Consider the following 14492-nt stretch of genomic DNA (forward strand, 5'->3'; position numbering starts at 1 on the left):
GCTGTAAACACTGCATGCTACACCCAGAACATCTCTCTGATTAATCAAGCAAGATGCATGACACCTTATCAATTGTTCAAGAACAAGAAGCCAACTCTAAACTTTCTTCATGTCTTTGGCTGTAAATGCCATATTCTGAGAAATCAAACTGATCAAAATGGGAAGTTTGATGCTAAAGCAGATGAAGGAATTTTTGTTGGATATGCTGTTGGTAAAGCATATAGAGTCTACAATCTAAGAACCAACATTGTTGTTGAATCTATACATGTTGTGTTTGATGATAAAAAGATTGAAGGACTAAAAGATGGAGATTACCATGAGAGCCTCAAATTCGACTATGTTGAGATGGTCAGTGATGAAAGTGATGATGAGAGTGATCAAGAAACAGTGTCTAAGGATAATGCAGACAAATCTACCACCAATGAAGCACATAACTCAACATCCGTCGAGGTATATAATGCTTCATCCGTCGGAAGGCAATATGTGTTATCCGTCGGAAGACAACATGCCTCATCCGTCGGTACTCAAAATTCACCATCCGTCGGGTTATCTAAAGGAGCAGGAAATCAAGGAAGGTCACCTATAGAAAGTACCCCTTTCATAAATCAAAGATCCACAAACTCAGGGGGAGTTTCTAGCAATCAAAACTCAATCACACATCAAGACAACATTGAGGTCTCTTCATCTAGAGCTAATCTACCTCAACCAAGGAAATGGACAAAAGATCACCCCTTTGAACTGATTATTGGTGATGTTTCTTCTAGAGTTCAAACCAGGAGAGCAACTCAAAAAGAATGTCTATACAGTAGCTTTCTGTCAAAGGAAGAACCAAAGAAGGTAGAAGAAGCTTTGCTGGATCCTGATTGGATTTTAGCTATGCAGGAGGAGCTAAACCAATTTGAAAGGAATAAAGTTTGGAAGCTGGTACCCAAGCCTAAAGGAAAGAATCCAATAGACACCAAATGGGTATTCAGAAAAAAGATGGATGAAAATGGCATAGTAGTAAGGAACAAAGCCAGATTGGTTGCTAAAGGTTATTGCCAGCAAGAAGGAATAGATTTTGATGAAACATTTGCTCCTGTTGCAAGACTTGAAGCCATCAGAATCTTCTTAGCCTATGCAGCCCATGCCAATTTCAAGGTCTATCAAATGGATGTCAAAAGTGCCTTTCTGAATGGAGATTTGGAGGAAGAAGTGTATGTTCGTCAACCTCCTGGCTTTGAAGATCCAAATTTTCCAGAGTATGTCTATTATCTACTGAAAGCACTTTATGGACTGAAGCAAGCACCTAGAGCCTGGTATGACACTTTATCAAAGTTTCTTTTGGAAAATCACTTCACAAGAGGTATTGTAGATAAAACTTTATTTTTCAGAAATGTTAATGACTCTAGCATACTTGTTCAAATTTATGTAGATGATATTATCTTTGGCTCTACAGATGAGAAACTTTATAAAAAGTTTGCCAAACTGATGCAAAGTAAGTATGAAATGAGTATGATGGGAGAACTAACTTACTTTCTTGGTTTACAAGTTAAGCAAGTTAGTGATGGAATATTCATTAGTCAAACTAAATATATTTTTGATCGTTTAAAGAAGTTTGATCTAATGGATTGCACATCTGCAAAAACTCCCATGGCCACTGCAACTAAGCTTGAACTAAACACTACTGAAAGGTCTGTGGATATTTCAAGCTATAGAGGCATGGTTGGCTCACTTCTGTACTTAACAGCTAGTAGGCCAGATATAATGTTTGCTAAATGTTTATGTGCTAGATTTCAGGCTGATCCTAGAGAGTCTCACTTAATAGCTATTAAGATAATTTTCAGATATCTCAAGGGAACACCAAAACTTGGCATTTGGTATCCTAGAGATTCTGGTTTTGATCTAACTGGTTATTCATATGCAGACTATGCAGGTTACAAAATTGACAGAAAAAGCATAACAAAAACTTGTCAATTTCTAGGAAACAAGCTTGTGTCCTGGTTCAGTAAAAAGAAAAATTCAGTTTCTACTTCTACAGCTGAAGCTGAATATATTGCTGCTGGCAGTTGCTGTGCACAGATCTTATGGATGAAAAATCAATTGCTAGACTATGGTCTGTAAGTTAAGAGGATTCCTATTTTCAGTGATAACACAAGTGTAATTGCCATCACTGAAAATCCAGTGCAACATTCAAGGACAAAGCACATAGACATCAAGTACCATTTCATAAGGGAACATGTAATGAATGGTACTGTAGAGTTACATTTTGTTCCAAGTGAGAAGCAACTTGCAGACATATTTACCAAGCCACTGGATGAATCCACCTTTTCTAGGTTGGTAAGTGAGTTAGGTATGCTTAATTACTCTTGAATCTATCTGAGTTATTTTGCAAGTTGAAAAGTAGCCAGAAATTTAACTGATTTTTAGTCATGAATGAAATTTTGACTAAGTCAAAATTTACATCTCGACGGATGACCATTATCCATCGAGTTAAGTCATCCGTCGATATACAATGTGCAAATAAAAATCAATTATTTTTCTGGAATCTTTTAAAACTCGACGGATAACAGTTTATCCTCATCCGTCGAAGTGTCTAAATCTTAACCGTTAATTCCCTGAACATTATCCATCGAGTATACTTACAGTTTGTAAGCATTACACGACGGATAATGAGTGGAATTTTTACAGTTTATTTTTAAAACGGCTAATTTAGGCAATTTCTATTGGGTAATTTACTTCTCTTTATTATTTTTATCCGTCATTTTTTAGCAAAGTATAAAAGTTTATTTCATTCTAATCATTTTCTTTTATCATTCTCAAATTCAACTGTGTTTATTTCATTCTCTCTCAAGCAAAAATCCTCTTTCTCTTCAAGCTTTCCTTCTCTAATAATGGCACCTGTAGTAAAGATTATGTCTCAGACTGGGTTCATTTATGAGAAGAACAACTTCACTGCTTTGATCAACAAGGGCATTCAGCAATCAGAAGACTATCACAAGATGATGGACTTCGTGAAGAACTGCAAGTTAAGTTTTGCCATGCTTGAATCACCCACAATCTTTTGTGAAGTTGTAGAAGAGATGTGGACCTCTGTAATTTACAACTCTACTGACAAAACCATCACTCTGACCATCAAAGGTAATGAATTTTGTATCTATAGTGATGTGATAAAAGCATGTTTCAAGATTCCTGATGATAATGTAACTTCACCACACACTGACACTGATTTGATCAATATGCTTAACTCCATGCATTATGCACTTCCTACTAATAAGCTAAGTGATATTAGGAGATTAGGTCTTATGTAGGAATGGAGTTTTATGTGTGATGTTGTAACTAAAGTTTTCTCTGGAAAAATCAGTAATTTTGATTCTGTGAATATTTCCATGCTTAACATGCTATACATGCTAGTTACAGACAAATTTTACAATTTCAGTGACCTTATCATATATGAGTTAGGTTTTAAACTAGGTGAGTTAGCCAAAAAAGGAAAGAACATATATTATGCTAGATTTTTTATGCTATTGGCTAACCATCTATGTCAAGAAATTGCACTTGAGAATCCAAACAACAAATTAGCTTGTTGGGTTCAAGAGAGAAGAATCATTGCAGATTTGAACAGAGCCAACCACCATAGGGATGTGCCAATGTTCTATTTCCCTGTAATGCTGACACCTCAGGTAAGTGAGGTAAGTTCATCCATACCCTCAACTATTCCAATCTCCTCTATTTCTTTGACTTCAGGCATAGCTATGGCAACTGTAATAATGACCAAACAGTTGCCTACCAAAGCTGCCAAATCAACTGTAATTTCCAAATCCAAATCAAAGAAAACCCCCTCTGGTATCTCTCAAAAGGTACCAGTTGAAAAATCTACCAAAGCCAAAGAGGGGAGTGTGAAGGAGGGTCAGATAGGTGAGGGAAGGGGTGAACATGAAAGAAACCCCAAGGATAAGGTTGGAGAGTTGAGTGAATCCCAGCCTAGCCACACTGCAGTTTCCCAACAAACTGCAGTGCTTAAAAAAGACAAAAGCTCACTTCTAGCTGCATCCTCCCAAAAGGATGTGGCTATTGAACAAAGCTCTCATCCAAGAGCACAGGCCAAAAAGGTTAGGGACACAAGCTCACCCCAAACTTACACTAGAAAGAAGAAATCCAAAACAACTGGGGATGCACAGGGCACACACACAGTGCAAACTGGTGCTAAAGACACAGTCCCTGCACCTTCTCAAATTCAGATTGATGTGGCTACAATAAATGTGGAGTCACAACCAAAATCTCTTATAATAGAAGCCACTGAAACACCATACTCGCCAACTAACTCACTGGAAGTGGATATGATAAACACTTCAATTCCTGATTCCCCTTCTTTAACTCTGTTGGGGAAACCAAAATCTAGTGCAAGTGAGCATCATCTTTTAGATGATTTGTTGGCTCACTTGCCAATTCTTTCAGATACTATTGTGACATATGTGCCTCAAATAACTTCAATCAACACAGAGTCAACAAGAGTTTCTTTTCCCACCTCATTCATTTCTACTCTCTCGATGGATATTGCTCATCCGTCGAGTAGTGATTGTATCCCGATGGATAAGCTTAACAGCAGTTATCCGTCGGATAGCTTTACCACTCACCCGATGGATATCACTTATCCGTCGAGTGTCTCTGCACAACTTCAAACTTCAATTATTTCTAGTGTAGAAGATTTAGTGGTAATACAATCACTCTTAGGACTGAGAGAGGAGAGTGCTTTGAGTGAGAGGCTGGGTTGCTCCCAGGCAAAAGGAGAGGAAAAGAGTGAATCTCAGCAATCCATTTATTCAGGATTGGCAAAAGTGAGTGAGAGGGAAGCTCCTACTCTTGAGGTTAAGCCTTTACCTGAACATTTAAGGTATGCATTTTTAGGTGATGCTTCTACTTTGCTTCTTATTATTGCATCTGAACTTTCAGGTAGCGACAAGGAGAAGTTTTTGAGGATTTTAAGAGAGTTCAAATCGACAATAGGATTGACCATAGCAGATATTAAGGGAATCAACCCTTCTTATTGCATGCATAAAATTCTGCTAGAGGAAGGTAGCAAGCCTACGGTCAAGCAGCAAAGAAGACTTAATCCAATCATGAAGGAAGTAGTAAAGAAGGAAATTCTTAAGTGGCTAGATGCAGGGATTATTTATCCCATTTCTGACAGTTCTTGGGTGAGTCCAGTTCAATGTGTACCGAAGAAGGGAGGTATCACAGTTGTTGGTAATGAGAAGAATGAGCTCATTCCTACTCAAACAGTTACGAGATGGAGAGTTTGTGTGGACTACAGGAAGCTGAACAAGGTCACTAGGAAGGATCACTTCCCTCTGCCATTCATTGACCAGATGCTTGAACGATTGGCTGTTCACGAGTATTACTGTCTTCCAGATGGTTATTCAGGTTACAATCAGATTTGTATCGCTCCGAAAGATCAGGAGAAGACTACCTTCACTTGTCCATTTGGTACTTTCGCCTTCAGACGAGTTTCATTTGGTCTGTGTGGTACACCAGCAACCTTTCAGAGATATATGATGGCCATCTTTTCTAATATGATTGGCCAGAATGTGGAGGTGTTCATGGACGACTTCTCTGTATTTGGCGATTCTTTTGATGAATGCTTGCAAAATCTTGGACATATTTTCAAGAGGTGCGTTGAGACCAACTTTGTTCTCAATTGGGAGAAATGTCAATTTATGGTGCTGATAGGGATAAATAAATTATGATAGTATAATTAAATACTGCAAGGTGTGGGCTGTTAGGCCCAATAAAAAGATATATGATATTCAGACCAGAAAGGTTAAACCTGATGGACCAGATCAGGCCTGATGGAATAAAGAAGGCCCAAAAGCCCTGATTATTAATTAATTTCGTAATTAATTAATAAGGGAAAAATCAGCTATTGAGAAGAGTCCCGATAAGGATATAAATCCTTATAGATTAGCCTCAAGGCCACCTAAAAGGATAATGAATCAGTTTCCTACTATCTAGGACTCCAAAGTCCATTCTAATTATGAGACTTGCCCACCAAGTCTTCTATACCAAGTCCAATTCAAGGACTCCCAACATCTATATAAGGGGCCTCACCCCACAAATCAGAACTACGTTTTTTGGCTTGATTCTCTAATTCACAGAGATACGTAGGCATCTCGTAAAGGCAGAGTTGAGCTACGAAACACGAGAGCAGCCATTAAAGGCCTTGAGCTCCCGAATCTTAGTAATAAATACAGCAAATAATAACCTTAGTTTTTTATCCATAACATTTGGCGCCGTCTGTGGGAATCGCAACAATAACCATGGCGAGAACACGAAGAACAATTGGAGCTCTAGAGGAAGGAACACCATCAGAGACAACCCAGGTGATTTCATCAACCGTGGAGGTTCCTCCCCATTCAACTTATGCATCTACTCAAGCGGAAACCCAAATAAGGGCAACTCAATCTCAGCCACAAGGGATGACTCCCCCGACTATTCAAGGTACGAATCCTCAAGTTCAACAAGTACATATACCTGTGAATTCTCGACCCGTCGGGTATGAATATTCAACTGTTGTTACCACTAACCCCCCTTATGGGATGCCCCTTTACCCCGAGGTTGGAGGAAGTGGATATGCTGGGCGAAGTGAAGCACGAAGGCAATCACCCCCTTATATACGAGGTTTGGCTCCTATCCCCGAGGATCGGGAATTTTCTGGTCCTTACACTGAGAGAGATTCCGAATCTTCGGATGATGAAGTGGCCCCAAGAAGGAGACGTCCAGGCAAGGAGCCGATGGCCGATGGAAGGCAACGCCCTCGAAGCACCCAAGGGGCGAATCCCCAGGAAGTGCAGGAAAGGATAAGGGCTCATGAGGCTGAGATCCAAAGGCTGAGGCATGACTTGGAAGCTCACCAGGCCACCAGACCCCAGATGCCTCCTAGGGGGAGAAATCCTCCTCCCGTCATAGACCTGGATGGTCCGGTACGAAGAAGGGTTGTCTTTCCAAGAACTGATCCAAGCAATCTCCTTCCCCTTGGAGACCCTGATGATCCAACTCCACCCTTCACAGAAGCAATAATGAATGCCCATATCTCAAGGAAATTCAAGATGACCACTATCAAAGCCTATGATGGCACCGGAGACCCCGCTAACCATGTCAAGACATTCTCTAATACACTGTTGCTGCAACCCGTGAATGACGCTATTAAGTGTCGGGCCTTCCCTCAAACCCAGTCGGGTATGGCTCAAAGATGGTACAGTCGCTTGCCCCCAAATTCTATTGGATCGTTCAGAGAATTAAGTCAGGCTTTTATTAAGCAATTCATCAGTGGAAGAGTCCATGAGAAAAGTTCAGCATCTCTTATGAGTCTTGTGCAGGGAGCTAAGGAATCCTTGAGAGATTACCTGAATCGTTTCACAAAGGAGGCTTTAAAAGTCTCGGACCTTGATGATAAGGTAGCCATGATAGCACTGCAACAAGGAACTAGGGACGAGTTTTTTAAGATGTCCTTGGCCAAACGTCCCCCTGAAAGCATGTTGCAGCTCCAAGAGAGGGCAGGGAAGTATATCAAGGTTGAAGAAAGTATGAGGAAGACCATAGTAAGTAATGAGCCCACTGGAGGCAAGAAGCGGAAAACTGATTTAGAATATATTGCAAAAGACAAATATCCTAGGACCGAACAAAACCCTGATTCAACCCCCAAGAGGGGAGGACCTGGGCAAAAGTTCACTGAATACGCTAAGCTGAATGCTCCTAGAAGTCAGATTTTGATGGAGATTGAGAAAGACAGAGATATTCGCTGGCCTAAGCCCTTGAAGGCTGATCCCGCCAAGCTAGATAAGGGCAAGTATTGCAGGTTTCACAAAGATGTTGGCCATGACACCGATGAGTGTAGGCAATTGAAAGATGAAATTGAGTTTTTGATTCGAAAAGGAAGATTGAACAAGTATACTGGAGATGGAGGGGACAGAAATAATAATGGAAGGAAGAACTTTGAAGATCGTAGGAGGGACCAAGACGATCAGGGGCGGAATCCCCAACCTAGAGGGCCGGTTATAAATGCAATTTTTGGAGGACCGCGACGCCCTCGAGGGCCTGTGATAAACACAATCTTTGGAGGTCCAACTGCTGCTGGATTGTCCAAAAATTCCAGAAAGGCATATACTAGGGAGGTTATGCATATTGTTGGAGAAGCCCCGAAGAGGGCCAGGACAGAAGTAGCATTGGCTTTTGATGATTCTGACCTAGAGGGTGTGAAGTTTCCCCATGACGACCCGCTGGTCATAACACCGATAATAGGAAATAGCCCGGTTAAGAGGGTCCTTGTGGATAATGGTGCTTCTGTGGATATCTTGCTCCACGACACCTTTCTAAGAATGGGGTATAACGACTCCCAGTTGACACCAACCGACATGCCGATATATGGATTTGCTGGAGTAGAATGTCCTGTGGAAGGGATAATCAAATTGCCGACCACCATAGGTACGGAACCAAGGCAAGCAACGCAGATGCTGGATTTCATGGTGGTAAAGGCTAGTTCAACTTATAATGCTATCATGGGGAGAACAGGGATACATGCCTTCAAGGCAGTCCCCTCTTCCTACCATTCAGTCATGAAGTTTCCCACCCGAAACGGGATTGGAGAAGAGAGAGGAGATCAAAAAATGGCTAGAAGCTGTTATGTGGCCTCTTTGAGGGCAGATGGAGTCGGGGGGCAGGTTCTTCCTATTGAAGATATGGATGTTCGAGAAAATGACGAGAATAGAGGAAGGCCGGCAGAAGAATTGGTTTTGGTTCCTTTAGACCCCGAGAATCCTGAAAGGATGACTTTCATTGGAGCCACATTGGAAGAGCCCCTTAGAGGGAAGTTGATAAAATTTTTGCAAGAAAATAGTGATGTGTTTGCTTGGTCAGCAGCTGATATGCCAGGCATAGACTCGGGGCTGATTACTCATAAGTTGAACGTGGATCCAAGCCGGAAGACAGTGAAACAAAAGAAAAGAAATTTTTGCCCCGGAAAGACAAGAGGCTATAAAACAGGAAGTAGAAAAGCTCATAGAGGCTGGTTTCATTGAGGAGATTCAATTTCCGGAGTGGTTAGCAAACCCTGTAATGCTGAAGAAGGCTAATGGAAAGTGGAGGATGTGTATAGACTTCACTGATCTAAATGATGCATGCCCCAAAGACTAATTTCCGCTGCCTAGAATTGATACTTTGATTGATGCTACTGCTGGACATGAGATGCTGAGTTTCATGAAGCTCCTATGGAAAATGAAGGGTCGAAAATCGACTAGAATTTTAAATTGGTTCGATCAGAGTCCTGATCGACGCAGAAGAGAGTCCTGATCGATATCTCATTCGAACAGGAGGGAAGAAATCCCCTAAGTTCGATCAGAGTCCTGATCGACGCAAAAAAGGATCCTGATCGATATCTCATTCGAACAGGAGGGAAGAAATCCCCTAAGATCGATCAGAGTCCTGATCGACACAGAAGAGAGTCCTGATCGATATTCTATTCGATCAGAATGGTAGAAAGCCACTTAATTCGATCAGGAATCCTGGTCGATTAAACCCATGTATCAGTCGACTAGGGTGTCACTTTGAAGGCCAATTCGATCAGAATCATGATCGAAATCGATCAGGAATCCTGTCGACCAGAATGTAAGTTCCTGAGCTAATTCGATCAGGATCCTGATCGAAATCGGTCAGGAATCCTGATCGATTTTGTATACATCCTGATCGATTTTAAGCCAGAAAAATAAGGATAAATCCCAGAAATTAAGGGAAAAATCCAGAAAAATAAGGATAAATCCCAGAAATTAGGGAAAAATCCAGAAAAATAGGGATAAATCCCAGAAATTGGGGAGAAATCCAGAAAAATAGGGATAAATCCCAGAAATTGGGGAGAAATCCAGAAAAATAGGGATAAATCCCAGAAATTGGGGAGAAATCCAGAAAAATAGGGATAAATCCCAGAAATTAGGGAAAAATCCAGAAAATTAAGGATAAATCCCGGAAAATTAGGGAAAAATCCAGAAATTATAGGAAAAATCCCAGAAAATTAGGGAAAAATCCAGAAATTAAGGAAAAATCCCAGAAAATTAGGGAAAAATCCAGAAAATTAGGGAAAAATCCTGGAAATTAGGGAAAAATCCCGGAAATAAGGGAAAAATTCCTGGAAATTAAGATAATTCCTGAATAAAAGGAAAATTCATTGTAAATGTGTAGGTCGCTCCACACTTTACGCGAAAACGAAACCCTGTAAGGGAATAAACAGACTTAACTTCTGCGAAACCTAATCAATGTTTCCCAAAAGTTGGGGGGCAAATGATAGGGATAAATAAATTATGATAGTATAATTAAATACTGCAAGGTGTGGGCTGTTAGGCCCAATAAAAAGATATATGATATTCAGACCAGAAAGGTTAAACCTGATGGACCAGATCAGGCCTGATGGAATAAAGAAGGCCCAAAAGCCCTGATTATTAATTAATTTCGTAATTAATTAATAAGGGAAAAATCAGCTATTGAGAAGAGTCCCGATAAGGATATAAATCCTTATAGATTAGCCTCAAGGCCACCTAAAAGGATAATGAATCAGTTTCCTACTATCTAAGACTCCAAAGTCCATTCTAATTATGAGACTTGCCCACCAAGTCTTCTATACCAAGTCCAATTCAAGGACTCCCAACATCTATATAAGGGGCCTCACCCCACAAATCAGAACTACATTTTTTGGCTTGATTCTCTAATTCACAGAGATACGTAGGCATCTCGTAAAGGCAGAGTTGAGCTACGAAACACGAGAGCAGCCATTAAAGGCCTTGAGCTCCCGAATCTTAGTAATAAATACATCAAATAATAACCTTAGTTTTTTATCCATAACAGGTGCGACAAGGCATTATTCTTGGCCACAAGGTTTCTGGTAAGGGTCTTAAGGTGGACAAAGCCAAGCTGGGGGTCATTGAAAATCTTCATCCACCAATTTCTGTTAAGGGAATTCGCAGTTTTCTTCGTCATGCGGGTTTCTATAGGTGGTTCATCAAGGACTTGTCCAAGATTTCGAAGCCATTGTGCAGTTTACTAGAGAAAGATGTCCCTTTCAAGTTTGATGATGAGTGCCTTTTGGATTTTAAAACATTGAAGAAGAATTTAATCACGACACCTATCATAAATGCACCTGATTGGAATGAACCTTTTGAAATGATGTGCGATGCAAGTGACTATGCAGTTGGAGTAGTTCTTGGGCAGAGAAAGAACAACATATTTCACATGGTCTACTAAGCTAGTAAGACCTTGAATGGTGCTCAACTGAATTATACTACTACGGAGAAAGAACTCTTGGCTATTGTATATGGTTTTGAGAAATTTCGATCTTATCTACTTGGGACTAAAGTGACAGTTTTCACTAACCACGCTGAAATTCATTATCTCGTCTCGAAGAAGGACTCGAAGCCTAGATTGATTAATGGGTTCTTTTATTTTAAGAATTTGAATTAGAGATCAAGTACAGAAAGGGGACTGAAAATCAAGTCACTGATCATCTCTCGCGTTTAGAGAACCCTAATGCTGCTTCACTGGACAAGACATTGATAAATGGGTCTTTTTCCAATGAGCAGCTATTTGCAGTGCAAGAGGAAGAACTGTGGTTTGCAGACATTGTGAACTACCTTGTGAGTAATATTTTTCCTCCCGACTTATCATACGCTCAAAGGAAGAAGTTTTTGCATGAAGTAAAGTGGTATATGTGGGATAAGCCGTTTCTTTTTCGTCAAGGAGCTGACCAAATCATCAAGAGATGTATTCCTTGCAACAAAACGGGGGGGGGGATCTTGCAAGACTGCCACTCAACGGCTTATGGAGGACACTATGGTGGGGAAAAGACAGCAGCTCGTATTCTTCAAGCAGGTTTCTTTTAGCCAACCTTGTTTAAAGATGCTCATCAGTTCGTTTTGAAATGTGATCGATGTCAACTTGTGGGTAATATGTCTAAGAGGGATGAGATGCCTCTTAATGTGCTTCTCGAGGTTCAAGTCTTCGATGTTTGGGGAATTGACTTCATGGGGCCATTTGTCTCATCTTGTAACAATCAGTATATCTTGTTGGCGGTTGATTATGTGTCGAAATGGGTTGAAGTTAAGTCATTGCCAATGAATGATGCGAAGGTGGTACTTCACAAGAAGATATTCACAAGGTTTGGAACTCCAAGAGTCATAATCAGTGATGAGGGGTCACATTTTTACCACCACATGTTCACTGCTATGATGCAAAGGTATAATGTGAATTATCGCATTGCTACGACTTATCATCCTCAGATGAATGGTCAAGCTAAGGTATCTAACAGAGAGATTAAGTGCATCTTAGAGAAAGTTCTGTGCCCATTGAGGAAAGATTGGTCTTTGAAGCTTGATGAAGCTGTTTGGCCTTATAGAACATCATATAAGACTCCATTGGGAATGTCGCCGTTTTAGTTGATTTATGGTAAGGGGTGTCATTTGCATGTGGAGCTCGAGCATAAGGCGTATTGGGCTTTGAAGAAATTGAATCTGGACTTCGATGCCGCTGGAAAGAAGAGGATGCTTCAATTGAATGAACTCGAAGAGTTTCGACTTCAAGCTTATGAGAACAATAAAATGTATAAGGAGAAAGTCAAGAGGTGGCACGATCGGGGTCTAGTGCTCAAATCATTTGTGCCGGGACAACAAGTTCTTTTGTTAAACTCCCGTCTCCGTCTTTTTCCTGGAAAGTTGAAGTCAAGGTGATCAACCAATCGATACGACCCCGTAGAGCTGCTTTTGCTAGGGCCCTTTAGAATCAAAACTGTGTTTCCACATGGAGCGGTGGAAATTTTTGAGAATGATCCGGGCCAAGCATTCAAGGTAAATGGTCAGAGGTTGAAGCATTACTTTGGTGATACGGCAAACCGCAAGGTGGTTAGTGCCGTTTTATTGTCCGTTTGATCTTGAGTTTCTAGGTTAAGCTAATGACGTAAAGTAAGCGCTTCTTGGGAGGAAACCCAAGTTTTTTTTACATTAGTAAGTAGAGGAAGCAAGAAGAAAAGATAAAATTACAAAATAATCAGAAAAACAGAAAAATTCAGATCAGCGCGGCCGCGCTGATCTAGCGCGCGCGCGGCCGCGCTGATCTAGCCCGCGCGGCCGCGCTGAAATAACAGAGGCACGGCGCGCCCGCGCTGATCTAGCGCGCGACCGCACCGATTTGGCAGAAGTAGAGCGCGCCCGTGCCGAGGTCCCGACTCAGAATAATAAATATAGCAGTTTTAAAGACGAAAAATGGGATTTTTTCTATAAAATCAATTCCTACCCGAATTTTACTCTTTCACATCCCAAATTTCCCTATCAAAATCAAACCCATTACTCCCACTATTCCCATAATCAAATCTGTCACGCCCCAAACATTTACAAAAGACAATATACGAGTAATTATATTAGTTAACAAAAGGAAGTAAATACATCTGAATCCAAGATCTTACAGTTTAGGGTTTGGAACCGCCCAACACTATTAACTAATACAACCTGATTTCAATATTGAGTCCTCACACCCAAAATCACTAACTACCTGAGCTCGAACATACGACTCGGCATCACAAGTATTACACGCTGTCTGCTTGAATCTAACCATACCTACTAGCTGTAATATCAGGGTAAGCAAGTAGTGAGCCAAATGCTCAACAAGCGCTATAATATACATATACAAGAATAAAACATTAACAATGGAATTGAAAGAATTCAACAATATAGTATTAAGAGATAAACTTTCAGGGTGATGATATCTTTTATTTGTAATAAAACCATTCAAAACCATTTCTTTATCAAAAACCATTTTATGACGCTACGGATTACAGCCGGTGATCAGCCGCGAAGTAATCCCGAACCTCGCTAGGTTCTAGAACATTAATTAGATCCCAAGGCAACTTTTAAGCCTACAAATTAAGAGTAGAAAGGACTTGCGTCTCAGTCCAGATCCACTATCTAAAGAAAATATATTTCCCCCTTTGGGACTGGAAATCCAAATTTTAACTTTTTATTTTAAAAACTGATGCCAAGTGACGGTTAATTTCTTAAACAGTGAGCATCTTATCAAGGGTTCTAGATCAACTTTGAAGCACAGGGAATAGGTCCACTAAATTTCAAGGCCATGATCAACTAGACTATGCTTTATCAAGGGAATTGCAAGGTTTCTATTCACAAGGAATTTGACAATTAGATTTAGCAGGGTTATCGGATAGTATGAAGTAACTAAGTCAAACTAGGTTCAAGGTAATGGTTCCAGATAAGACATATGTATTAAAATATAAAGAAGTTGAGCATCATTTCAAAGTATAACAGGGTATCATGTTTTAGGGGTAATAATAGGGTTATCAAGCAATCATGAACGACTTTTAAGGGATAGCTGACTTTTAGGTATCAAGATAAGGTTACTGAGTATAACTTGCACAGGGTTCCACATCACAATTACTTGGTATATTAGCATGGTACGACTTTTGAATTACT

Source organism: Apium graveolens, chromosome 7 (genome assembly GCF_009905375.1).
Source record: "Apium graveolens cultivar Ventura chromosome 7, ASM990537v1, whole genome shotgun sequence".
NCBI classification, from domain to species: Eukaryota; Viridiplantae; Streptophyta; class Magnoliopsida; order Apiales; family Apiaceae; genus Apium; species Apium graveolens.